Source organism: Trematomus bernacchii, unplaced genomic scaffold, assembly GCF_902827165.1.
Source record: "Trematomus bernacchii unplaced genomic scaffold, fTreBer1.1, whole genome shotgun sequence".
In the NCBI taxonomy this organism is placed as follows: Eukaryota; Metazoa; Chordata; class Actinopteri; order Perciformes; family Nototheniidae; genus Trematomus; species Trematomus bernacchii.
In genome coordinates this window covers 313,427-327,500 of record NW_022987666.1, presented here as the reverse complement: position 1 = coordinate 327,500, position 14,074 = coordinate 313,427, and positions in this window count along the sequence as shown.

The window sequence follows — 14,074 nt, the reverse complement described above, 5'->3', positions numbered from 1 at the left end:
GCGCTGCAGAGAGACCCCTCTGTCTCTGTACATAGGATGTAATGTATAAGAGCCAGCAGAGGACATTTATTCATATACATGTGTTACAGCAAAGAGCCAAAGACCGTATTTAATTGTGTCTATCACATACGTATATATAATACCTTGCTTTCTATCTTGTTATTGTTCATTTGTAAATTCAACCTGTATATTTTCTACTTTCTTGTTTATTTCTTGTCTTTTAATCTTTATTGTACAATGCCATGTCTGTTCATGCTGCTGCAACACAAACATGTCCCAACTTGGGATCAATAAAGTACGTCTGATCTCTCTTAATGTACATTTCATTTCAAATTCTGTTCTTGTACATATCATATTCTATTTACATGTTTATAGACTTCTTGCACCATTTTGTATTTTTGTGTGTTATTATATATGTTGCATTGTTGGAGGAGCTCAGGTCAGAAGAATTGCGTTGCCATTTCTACACTGTATGTTCATATGACAATAAAACCTTTGAATTGAAAAAATGTGAATTTGAAAGCTTAATTCTAAGTAGGAAGCATGCATAAAAAAATAAGAAAGACATTATAGGTGGAAGAAGTATATATTGCACAGCACCCCATAGTTTCTTTTATTTGCATATTGACTGGTTAATGTGCCATTTCATTTGTGTTTTTTTACGACCGACCGTCTCCCTGTATTGTTTTGTGTTCATTTGTTGTAACTTTGGTCATGCTGCCCTCTTGGCCAGGTCGCTCTTGAAAAATAGGTTTTTAATCTCAATGAGACTTTTACGTTGTTAAATAAAAGGATATAGGATGTGTATTTTGTAATTTATGTAATTGGTTATGCATGCTTCTTAGGCCCCGTCCACACGGAGACGATATCAGTTGAATCCGCTAACGTTCTCTATCGTATAGACCAGGCATGGGCAAACTAAGGCCCGCGGGCCATATATGGCCCGTTGGGCTTTTTAATACGGCCCGCCGAATATTGGTACAAAATTGTCCAAATGATGATCATTTAGCCTTTTTCCTGCAATACCCGGCATTTCAGTTGATCCCACTAGATGGCGCACTCTAGACACAATTGACCTTTGCTGGAGTCGGCAACCCGGCAAGATCAAAGAACCAAATACGTCACGCTTACGTTGGAGGGGGTCGAGATTAACCTGAGCAATAACAGTTCACGGCGAGTACAACGAATACAAGTTGTAACAAGCAGTAGCGCTGAGCAAAGTGACTAGAACGCGACCACACACTTATTAAAAACACTTATATAAAGTCAGGCAACACTAACCAGGCTTAGTGTGATTCTGTTTATTTAACCTTACTTTAATGACCATCCGTTCACTGTTATTGATCATTGTGAAGAGGCAGACGTTTTCCTGTTGTTTTATATTATTGCAGCTATCGGATGGAATCAATACATGGGCTACATGTGGCTATCACAAGTACAATCATAACGAAAACTACGCCGGTAAAATATGCGTGTAGAAAACGGCTTATGCCACAAAATGATAGCAACAAGTAGTCAAGATAGTCTGATTAGCTTCGGTTGCTATGCTAACATCACCTGTAGAATGCCAGAGAAACGTTCATAACAGCGTTGTGATGCCAAACAGCGTCAATTCAGACTGACACACATTCACTGATGGGGATGGGGGATATTTATCAGCTGCTTGTGTGACAGTCGGACAGTGAATACTTTACAGCAGCCGCTGCCACGAGTTAACAGTTGACTAAACTCCAGTAATGCAGCTGCACCACATTAATAAACAATGCACCACGGCACTAAGTATATGGTTGGAGAAGTCGTTCTTTAATTTAATCTGGCTTCGTATGATTAAAAACTACCCGACGCAGTCCTCTATTGATGTTGTTGTGAGCGGTGTTGCGGAGAAAATCAATGACGTAAAACGCCGTGTGGGTCATAAAAAGGCATGTAAATGGTTACGTCATGACGCAAACGATGACGCAATAATTCACCTTTGAACCTAATTCACCTTTGAACCTGCATCTGTAACAATGAGTGGCCCGAAGAAAAGAAAAGTCGACATTGAGTGCAGAGTGTTTAATGAGGAGTGGACAGCTAAATATTTGTTCACCGATCTGCTACTGGCCCGGCCCGTCTGACACATTTTAAAACTCATAGTGGCCCCAGAGCCAAAAAGTTTGCCCACCCCTTGTTTAGACGGTTCGTCCACACGAAGCCGAAACGGAGCCGCAGCTTCGGAGCCCGAATCCGATACACTTTGAAACCGGCTCCCAAAGTGGGTCTGAGGACGAACCGCTTACGGCTCCGTGTGCACGCCCTATGCGATCATTTCCTGAATCGATGACGCCATAGCCCTGCCTCTCCCCACCTCTCCTGCTCACCCCCGCATCATTGCTGATGCGTTTCGCCAACAACAACAACAACAACAACAACAACAATGGCGGATCACAGGGTTGCGTTCGTGCTCCAGACGCTACTGACCATGATACAGATTTCAGTGCTTCTACCTTGTTTGTTTGTTTATGCCCATGCTCGGGGGTCTTATTCGCTGCTTTTGGTGTATTTTGTGGTGGAAGTACAGCGCCACTTATGTACTACAGCGTTTCGTTTGGACGGACACATTTCTTGAGCCGGTTCCGTGTGGACGGAAGACTTTTTTTAAATCGGCTTCGGTTCGAAATCGGTTTCGTCTCCGTGTGGACGGGGCCTTAGTTAACATGAAGCTCTTTTCTGCTGTAACAAATGTAAATGTCCCCTCTGTGGGACGACTAATGGCGCGTTTCCACTACACGGCCTCGCTCGGCCTCGCTCGGTATGGCTAGGCCTCGTTAGGACTGGCTCACTTTATGGCGCATTTCCATTACAGTTTAGGAACTGGGGCAGTATCTATAGTAACGCAGTGTAGGCGGAGCCGTGACGTCATCTTCAATGAGAACCCCAGAAAAACAACACAGCCGTTAGCTGTTAGCACTCAGAGCTCACAGCTCCTCATATATGTTCAGAAACTAGACAAAAGTTAAACAAGTACAAACCACAGACTGCCTGTGTCATGGTGAATACAGTCGCTGCTTTATTTATGTCTGTATAGGCCGTTGTTGTGAGTGTGGACGGTCGGAGCATATACTGCGCTAGCTTAGCCAATCTCCATTTAGAAAACACGCATTTTAAAAGGTTTTTTGCCTGCCGTCTGTCTGCAGACTTGACAAAGCATTAATTCATGGTTTTTACTAACCGGTATCAGTATGTTGTTACTTCGGCATCATTTTGAAACGTGTATTACAATTTAATCACGGTCAAATATGTCCATCTTGTTGTAGTTGTAGCCCCCTTGCCAGCGACGCTCTCTCTAGTTTAGCATACTCAGCCCGACTCAGCCTCGTTGTCTCTGGCCCTAGACCCACGATTTGATGAGGCCAGAAAAACTGTGAATTAGGACCCGCCGGCCGGTACTAGGCCAAGTGGAAACGCAACCAAAAACGGGCCGCTGACGTCACAGCCCTCTTAAACCGGGCTGTAGTGGAAACGCGCCATAAAGGTATTCTGATGTGAATGTAAGAGCCAGCAAAGGACCTTTATCCATTTACATTGTTACAGCAAAGAAAAAAACCTTATTATTAACAAGAAGCATGCATACAAATATTAAAGATAAAACTAGAAATTACACAATTGACCAAATACACATCCAGTACCAGCAACAGTTTTGAGATAGCAGCCAGGTGAAAGTCTTAAAGGTGATAGTTTATATATATTGTGCAGCTTTTTACGGTATATATATTGCACGTGAATAGTATTGCACAACAGGAGGGTTACAGTTCCTTTGTTTAGAAGAAGATGAACCTTTATTTAGTGTCATAGCGACACAGTGCAAACACACACAGGTTTAAAGGTTTATGCACAAGCATTTAGAAACCTTACCTTGGTCCGATAAAGTCGGTCTTAACGTGGCCTCAGAATAGTTTTTAAACCTAATATAATGTGTTGTGTTAATCCCCCTCTCAAGGCCTCCTCCTCATTTACCTTCATTCATTATCTCCTCTTCTTAATCCCCCCTTTCTGCTGCATTCATTCCCCCCCCCCCCCTTCCTGTCTTTTTCTGGCTCGATTTAATGAAATATTTCAGTGTCAAGGTTAAAAAATAAGGCATCTCTTCCTCTACATCTCAGTGGACCGATGTGTTGTTGCACGTGTATTGCCCGTACACTTTCAAGCACACCTGAGGACAGATGCATCATGAATCAATACTCATTCATGGTATAAGAACGTGTGGAACAGAATGGAAGAAAGCGACCTTGGAACGACGTTAACAATGACAGCGAAAACCTCAGAGACTTTTCTGAAACTGCAGATTTGGTGATATGATTTGACTGAGTGCTGGTTGAGATGTTCATGCTTTATAAAAAGTCTGTCACAGTACATGTTGTGTTCTGTGATTTATCTGAATGATGCATCTTTCCCTCCTATATATAGTATGTCTCTCTGTGTTCACACTCTGTCACATATAGAGACACTTACACATAATTATCACATATAAAGGGTGTGTGGGTGAGATTAAAGTGCCGCAGTCTTTAGTACACATGTAAACAGATGCATGAAACAGCTGTTTGATGTTCACTTAACAATCGTTTTTCCATTTGAAGGAGAAAGCAGAATAAAACAACAGATATTTTTCTACTTATCTGGCCGTATTCAAGTCTTTTCTCACACACTAACAAGCACAAAAACTGGCCTCTCTTCAGATCAGACGTGAAACCACGGTACTTACCCACAATCCTCCCTGCTCACTCTCAGACAGTGTGTGAATAAACACCATCTGAGGAGAACAGGGCGCCAACTAACCCCACAGATCATTCTCTTGCTCATATTAATAATCTTCTCTCTGTAAAGCTGTGATTCCCTCCTTTTTATTCCCCACCTCGGCTGGTCAGCTGTCAATCTCTGCAACACTTGAACTCATCATCTGCCCTCTCAGTAAACCAGCCTGTCGCTTCTCACACTTTCTTCATTTCTGTGTCTCAATTTTGCATACTTCTGTATCTACATGTGCTATTTTGAGAACATAATAGCGTCCTAATGCTGCAAAATGCACTTTGAGTACCGGATGGTGCTCTCATTGCGATCAAATCCATCTAGCCATCTTGGCTACGTAACGGAAGTTGTGCGTTGGGGAAAAATCAAAGTTATACATGTGGGTTTTTGCACTTTAAAGAGTCCTCTCCTGCTGATGTTCAGGTGTATATCAGTATGTAGTGTCTCTACTTTAAAGAGTCCTCTCCTGCTGATGTTCAGGTGGATATCAGTATGTAGTGTCTCTACTTTAAAGAGTCCTCTCCTGCTGATGTTCAGGTGTATATCAGTATGTAGTGTCTCTACTTTAAAGAGTCCTCTCCTGCTGATGTTCAGGTGTATATCAGTATGTAGTGTCTCTACTTTAAAGAGTCCTCTCCTGCTGATGTTCAGGTGGATATCAGTATGTAGTGTCTCTACTTTAAAGAGTCCTCTCCTGCTGATGTTCAGGTGTATATCAGTATGTAGTGTCTCTACTTTAAAGAGTCCTCTCCTGCTGATGTTCAGGTGTATATCAGTATGTAGTGTCTCTACTTTAAAGAGTCCTCTCCTGCTGATGTTCAGGTGTATATCAGTATGTAGTGTCTCTACTTTAAAGAGTCCTCTCCTGCTGATGTTCAGGTGTATATCAGTATGTAGTGTCTCTACTTTAAAGAGTCCTCTCCTGTTGATGTTCAGGTGTATATCAGTATGTAGTGTCTCTACTTTAAAGAGTCCTCTCCTGCTGATGTTCAGGTGGATATCAGTATGTAGTGTCTCTACTTTAAAGAGTCCTCTCCTGCTGATGTTCAGGTGTATATCAGTATGTAGTGTCTCTACTTTAAAGAGTCCTCTCCTGCTGATGTTCAGGTGTATATCAGTATGTAGTGTCTCTACTTTAAAGAGTCCTCTCCTGCTGATGTTCAGGTGTATATCAGTATGTTGTGTGTCTACTTTAAAGAGTCCTCTCCTGCTGATGTTCAGGTGTATATCAGTATGTAGTGTCTCTACTTTAAAGAGTCCTCTCCTGCTGATGTTCAGGTGTATATCAGTATGTAGTGTCTCTACTTTAAAGAGTCCTCTCCTGCTGATGTTCAGGTGTATATCAGTATGTAGTGTCTCTACTTTAAAGAGTCCTCTCCTGCTGATGTTCAGGTGTATATCAGTATGTAGTGTCTCTACTTTAAAGAGTCCTCTCCTGCTGATGTTCAGGTGGATATCAGTATGTAGTGTCTCTACTTTAAAGAGTCCTCTCCTGCTGATGTTCAGGTGTATATCAGTATGTAGTGTCTCTACTTTAAAGAGTCCTCTCCTGCTGATGTTCAGGTGTATATCAGTATGTAGTGTCTCTACTTTAAAGAGTCCTCTCCTGCTGATGTTCAGGTGGATATCAGTATGTAGTGTCTCTACTTTAAAGAGTCCTCTCCTGCTGATGTTCAGGTGTATATCAGTATGTAGTGTCTCTACTTTAAAGAGTCCTCTCCTGCTGATGTTCAGGTGTATATCAGTATGTAGTGTCTCTACTTTAAAGAGTCCTCTCCTGCTGATGTTCAGGTGTATATCAGTATGTAGTGTCTCTACTTTAAAGAGTCCTCTCCTGCTGATGTTCAGGTGTATATCAGTATGTAGTGTCTCTACTTTAAAGAGTCCTCTCCTGTTGATGTTCAGGTGTATATCAGTATGTAGTGTCTCTACTTTAAAGAGTCCTCTCCTGCTGATGTTCAGGTGGATATCAGTATGTAGTGTCTCTACTTTAAAGAGTCCTCTCCTGCTGATGTTCAGGTGTATATCAGTATGTAGTGTCTCTACTTTAAAGAGTCCTCTCCTGCTGATGTTCAGGTGTATATCAGTATGTAGTGTCTCTACTTTAAAGAGTCCTCTCCTGCTGATGTTCAGGTGTATATCAGTATGTTGTGTGTCTACTTTAAAGAGTCCTCTCCTGCTGATGTTCAGGTGTATATCAGTATGTAGTGTCTCTACTTTAAAGAGTCCTCTCCTGCTGATGTTCAGGTGTATATCAGTATGTTGTGTGTTTACTTTAAAGAGTCCTCTCCTGCTGATGTTCAGGTGTATATCAGTATGTAGTGTCTCTACTTTAAAGAGTCCTCTCCTGGTGATGTTCAGGTGTATATCAGTATGTAGTGTATCTACTTTAAAGAGTCCTCTCCTGCTGATGTTCAGGTGTATATCAGTATGTTGTGTGTCTACTTTAAAGAGTCCTCTCCTGCTGATGTTCAGGTGTATATCAGTATGTGTCTCTACTTTAAAGAGTCCTCTCCTGCTGATGTTCAGGTGTATATCAGTATGTAGTGTCTCTACTTTAAAGAGTCCTCTCCTGCTGATGTTCAGGTGTATATCAGTATGTAGTGTCTCTACTTTAAAGAGTCCTCTCCTGCTGATGTTCAGGTGGATATCAGTATGTAGTATCTCTACTTTAAAGAGTCCTCTCCTGCTGATGTTCAGGTGTATATCAGTATGTAGTGTCTCTACTTTAAAGAGTCCTCTCCTGCTGATGTTCAGGTGGATATCAGTATGTAGTGTATCTACTTTAAAGAGTCCTCTCCTGCTGATGTTCAGGTGTATATCAGTATGTAGTGTCTCTACTTTAAAGAGTCCTCTCCTGCTGATGTTCAGGTGTATTTCAGTATGTAGTGTCTCTACTTTAAAGAGTCCTCTCCTGCTGATGTTCAGGTGTATATCAGTATGTAGTGTCTCTACTTTAAAGAGTCCTCTCCTGTGGGATTTGAGACAACACTACACTCCACACAGTTCATGACATGGCAGGGTGATAAGGGAAAGTATCCGAACTGAAACACAGCACATGTCTCTGCCTTCCTGTTTAACCGCTAACTCTAAATCCCTGTCCTCTCCTACACTTCTGTCCTTCATCACTCCATCATTTTCTCTCTGCTCTCATTTAGAGTTCATACTCCTCCTCACTCTCAGATAGCCGGTTCACACCTCCTCCTCCTCCCTCCTGTTCATCTAACAGCTTCTCTGTTGTGACCCACTTCCCAGCAGCTGACATGTTCTGTTCTGGTCCAGTAGTGAGACTCCGTCTATTCTGCAGCGTTCACTGTCAACACACCAGAGATGAGTGTCCAATAAATGTACATACAGAACTGCACACATATATTCAAAGCTACAACAGTAGCTCTGGTAGATTTCAGACTGAAAGACAACGTACGGACACAGTTAGAGACCGGCTGGAAGAGGATCATTGAGCAGATCAAAACTGATATTTATCTACAAAAAGCCGAGCTTAAAACTAGAACGTTGGACTATTGGAAGATTCATCTGACGGAAACAAAAACAAAGTCACTAATGTGCCCTCTGTTGGATGTGGAAATGAGTTGACTAACAAGTTTAACAAATCAACTTTAAGCAACACTGTGTAACTATAGATGAGAGCAGTGCTACGACACTGCACAGCAAAAAGATGGCCCGCCCCCTTTCTGATGAAAACAAAGAATAAAGCAAAGTGGAAAAGATAGTTTCATCATGGCGAACAGCTGCTATGTCGAGTAGTGCACGTCAAACAACAAAACAGATCCAAATTAACGATTTTCTTATTGCTTTGAATTCCACCATATCACCGTCGATCATCAATTTCCAATGACATCGGGAAATTTGCCTAACTGACCTTCATAATTGGACTCCAAGTAGATACAAAAAGGTTTTCTTAATTTTTCTATCCGATTGGTGTAGACCGCAAAATTTGTATTCTTAAAATGGACCTATCATGCTATATTATAATAATATAGTGTAGGACCATACCTATATAAGGCATATTTATACTTTTTTTTTTTTCAAAATACCAAACAGATCATGCATTTTAGCCATGCCTCATTTTGCTCAATTTGACATTTTCTAGCTCTGTTTGTGCAAGGGCAGATTCAGTGAGAACAGCGCCATCTACAGGCCTGGCATATGTACTACAGCGTCTCCAGCGCTTTCGAACGGCAATGCCGTGGCTGTCTCCTCCTGATTGGTGGAGTTGGCCCAATAGCCGTAGCGCCACCGTCCTGACGTCAGGACAGTGTTCAAATCTGGATCAGTTTTTATCAGATCCGTTGCAGCCCCTTTTTCTGCTCTTTCAAATTTCTGTCATTTACAGAGTTTACTGATGAACAAGAAGATTCACTTTCTGCTAAAGTAATGCTAAGTGATAACTGTTGCTAACTGTAGCAGTCAACCACCTAGCTGTTAGCTCAGTTAACCGTGATACCAGGACTGGGTGGAGTCCAGCAGGTTTGCATTTGCTCTTGTGTTGTGTTATGATTCAGGCAAAGAGGCCGTCACTTGTTGGCTCCAGCTTATCGTTGAGTCTGGTTTTAACAAAGGGAATACATTAGGTTTCTCACAGACAACCTCATGGCAAAAGCTCCATAAACTGCCCAAACTAAGCACGAATAGTTCAGCTAACTGTTTGTTAGCAGATGACATTTCTTATTAAGTTAGCAGAGTAACCGACGACATGGTGAGCTCAACACATGACTATTTGTACAACATTTTAACATCAACATATTATAGCTTGCTATGTCTGTGTTACTGCACTTGCTTTTAGTTTGAAACAAAGTCTAAACTATCCTGTGTTTGATCATAAATCATGTAATCATAAGAAATTCAATGTTAATGTTACAACTGTGAATATTTAAAAAACTGAATTGCACTCTAAAACTGTTGAACTGTTATGTTGAATTTGAAAGGTGATGAAATGTCAATGTTGTGTTTAAAACGGGTTCCTGCTGCCCCCAAGTGGCCAAAGTCATCAATTGCAGGATACACATAAAAACTAAAGGCATACCCACAACCCTTTAGACCAGGGCTATTCAATTAGCTTGGAATGGGGCCGGTTAATGAAAATGATCCAAAGCAAGGGGCCGGGAAAAAGATGGCTTGAAATATGAGCAATCATATTAAGAGCTTCAGATACAGTAAATACTACAACAGCATATGGAGTGCATATATTGTGTTTAATTCAATCAAACAACATAGCCCCAAGGCCTTTCTAGATCTAATGGCGCAGTTCCACTACAGCGCGGAGCTCGCTTTAAGCGTGCCGTGTCGTGCCGTTCCCGTTTTTGGTTGCGCTTCCACTAGGCCTAGTTCCGGCCCGGCCCGGCCCGGGGCCACTTTTTCACGTCTTTTCTGGCCCGAGAAAATTGTGGTTCTATCGAGGCCAACAAACAGGGCTGAGTCGGGCTGAGTATGCTAAACTAGAGAGAGGAGCGCTGGCAAGGGGGCTACAACTACAACAAGATGGACATATTTGACCGTGATTTAATTGTAATACACGTTTCTAAATGATGCCGAAGTAACAACATACTGATACCGGTTAGTAAAAACCATGAATTAATGCTTTGTCAAGTCTGCAGACAGACGGCAGGCGAAAAACCTTTTAAAATGCGTGTTTTTCTAAATGGAGATTGGCTAAGCTAACGCAGTATATGCTCCAACCGTCCACACTCACAACAACGGCCTATACAGACATAAATAAAGCAGCGACTGTATTCACCATGACACAGGCAGTCTGTGGTTTGTACTTGTTTAACTTTTGTCGAGTTTCTGAACATATATAAGGAGCTGTGAGCTCTGAGTGCTAACAGCTAACGGCTGTGTTGTGTTTCTGGAGTTCTCATTGAAGATGACGTCACGGCTCCGCCTACACTGCGTTACTATAGTAACTACCCCAGTTCCTAAACTGTAATGGAAGCGCAGCATGAAGTGAGTCGGCCCTGTTAAGGCCAAGCCGTACCGAGCCGTACCGTGCGTGGCCGAGGCCGACCGTGTAGTGGAAATGTGCCATAAATGGCAAGTTCAGAACTCAGTAGGCCTACATGTGAAGCTAATTTAACCATCAACATCATTTCATTTGATCTAATCATTCACGCAGAGATGCAATCAATGACAGGAGTTGTCACTACAGTAGCTAGTAGGTGGGTTGTCACTACAGTAGCTAGTAGGTGGGTTGTCACTACAGTAGCGAGTAGGCGGGTTGTCACTACAGTAGCTAGTAGGCGGGTTGTCACTACAGTAGCTAGTAGGTGGGTTGTCACTACAGTAGCTAGTAGGCGGGTTGTCACTACAGTAGCTAGTAGGCGGGTTGTCACTACAGTAGCTAGTAGGTGGGTTGTCACTACAGTAGCTAGTAGGTGAGTTGTCACTACAGTAGCTAGTAGGCGGGTTGTCACTACAGTAGCTAGTAGGCGGGTTGTCACTACAGTAGCTAGTAGGCGGGTTGGTCACTACAGTAGCTAGTAGGTGGGTTGTCACTACAGTAGCTAGTAGGCGGGTTGTGTCACTACAGTAGCTAGTAGGTGGGTTGTCACTACAGTAGCGAGTAGGCGGGTTGTCACTACAGTAGCTAGTAGGCGGGTTGTCACTACAGTAGCTAGTAGGTGGGTTGTCACTACAGTAGCTAGTAGGCGGGTTGTCACTACAGTAGCTAGTAGGCGGGTTGTCACTACAGTAGCTAGTAGGCGGGTTGTCACTACAGTAGCTAGTAGGCGGGTTGTCACTACAGTAGCTAGTAGGCGGGTTGTCACTACAGTAGCTAGTAGGCGGGTTGTCACTACAGTAGCTAGTAGGCGGGTTGTCACTACAGTAGCTAGTAGGCGGGTTGTCACTACAGTAGCGAGTAGGCGGGTTGTCACTACAGTAGCTAGTAGGCGGGTTTGTCACTACAGTAGCTAGTAGGCGGGTTGTCACTACAGTAGCTAGTAGGTGGGTTCGAAACCCGAGCCCGCCAAAGTTTTCAGGCAATGTCTTCCCCTCTATCTCTCAATGTAACACCCTCTCTGGAATAAAGGCACTCTGGCCCAAAAAAAATCTTTAATAGTAGATTACTTTTTAACATTATACTCCAAGGGCCAGTAAATATCCCCCCGGGGCCGGATTTGGACCGCGGGCCGCCAATTGAATAGCCCTGCTTTAGAAGAAAATACAAATAAACCCAAACTTGAGTATACGCCTTACCCTAAATCTGAGAATGAACTTGCCAAAAGAACCTTGAAAGTCAATTCCAAATTGTCCCCCTATCTGAGGTCTAAAACTCTTCTTGGTCCTCAGAAAGATAGATGTACAAGAACACATACACACTCATGCACACAAACAATGCACTTAAACCTACACTTGATTTGTTTTTGTAATAGTTTTGTATGTGTCATACTTGTTGGTGTTATTTCCAACTATATTTTATCTAGATCTGTGTCACCTTGATTGATATGCTTGAATCATTAAAAATATCTGAAATAAAGTACATTTAAGCATTTGCCATTGTTGTTTGATTTGAGATTAACTGTTTTTTTCCTAAATGAAAGCTGAGGTATCCAGTATATTTCCATTTATACATGTTTTACTTTATGTAAATGTTCCATATGTTGTACCTAGTAACTTAATGGTAAAGAAGTAAGTCTAATGCCAGTTTGTTTCATGTGATTAAAGAGACTATAAATACTGTCAGTACTACAGTTTCCTTCAGGTAACTGACATTAATGCTGCCATCTTGTGGTCTAAATATTCCCTCACATTAAACAGTGTCTGCAGCAGGGCTGTGTGAGGAAAATGCACTGAAACACAGCACTGCCGTCTTTGAGAAGTTGAGCTTTATGCTGAGCCTTACGTCAAATGCAGAATCAAAAACTACAAGTTACTTTAGATTTCCATCCGTTGAAGGAGGGATCATATCTCACGAGATACAGATTGTCTTCAGCAGCTGTCTGAGATGAGCAGTATCTACATTTTAATATATTCTGAATTTGTCAAAAAGCACAAGATATCAGACATCACTGCGCGTGCAGCAAGTAGGGGTGGGCGGATCGATCCCAAAATATCGATACTTCCGATATTACGTTACGTTTCAAAATATCGATACTAGAGCCAATAGGATCGATACTTTTATACTTTTTTCCCCCTCTCCTCTACTCGTCAATGTCATCAAAAACTATGTGCACGTCACAATCTCGTCAGGAAAGTAGATCAAATATAAACGAGGATCAGAAGATGAGAAGAAGTGTTGACACAGCTTTTATTTTACATTTCATCTGACACTTTAAGACAGGGGTCTCAAACTCAAGGCCCGGGGGCCAAATCCGGCCCGCGACTTCATTTGATGTGGCCCCGCAAGAGCTTACAAAGAATATAATACGTTTATTATACGGTTACAGAAGCAGGTTGCCCATAAACTACATGTCCCACAATGCATCTCGTTTTGTGACATGCGCACTGAAGAGACTTATTTGCCCTGGACTTCTGCTTTCAGACGTAGTTAATTACTAAGTTATTATCCTATCCGATAATAATCCAATTCAAAGGCAATAATGTAATATAATACATTATTTTATATATATATTATATATTTATATAGTTAGTTTGAGTGCAACCTTTATGCGAAAGGGGCCCGCGATGAAATTGAGTTTGACACCCCTGCTTTAAGACAACATTTCCTTATGCAACAAATGACTGAGAAATCCTTCCCCTGAATGAGGTCAGTTCATGAATTACATAATGTCTGCACAATATGTAATTCATGTATGCGCAATTATTGATACTTAAAGTGAGGGGAATGAAAGAAGAAAACTAATCTTGATCCGTGAGGCTCACACAAAGTGCAAATGTATCACGAGTCACGACCAATCGATGTATCAGAACCAGAATGCATTGAGATCAAATCCGGTTAGCTCACTTACATTTAAACATAAATACATAAAGTAAAAACCATATAAATAAGAAAATGAAAAATAAGAAAATGACATGTTGCAGCCCTGATCTGCTGAGGTCGTTCCAGAGTCCAGGAGCTCTGACAGAAAAGGCTTCTTTGTGTTTGGACCTGGACTTTGGAAGGACCTGCAGCGATGCCTCTGAGGATCTCAGGGTGCGGGACGGGGCGTAGGGCTTAAAAGAGCAGATCAATAACTTGGGGCCTCTCAAGGCCTTAAAAGAGCAGATCAATAACTTGGGGCCTCTCAAGGCCTTAAAAGACAGCGATAACATCTTAGAATTGATTCTCAAAGCGAGGCAGCAAGGATCGCTGTGATGTGGTCATATTTCC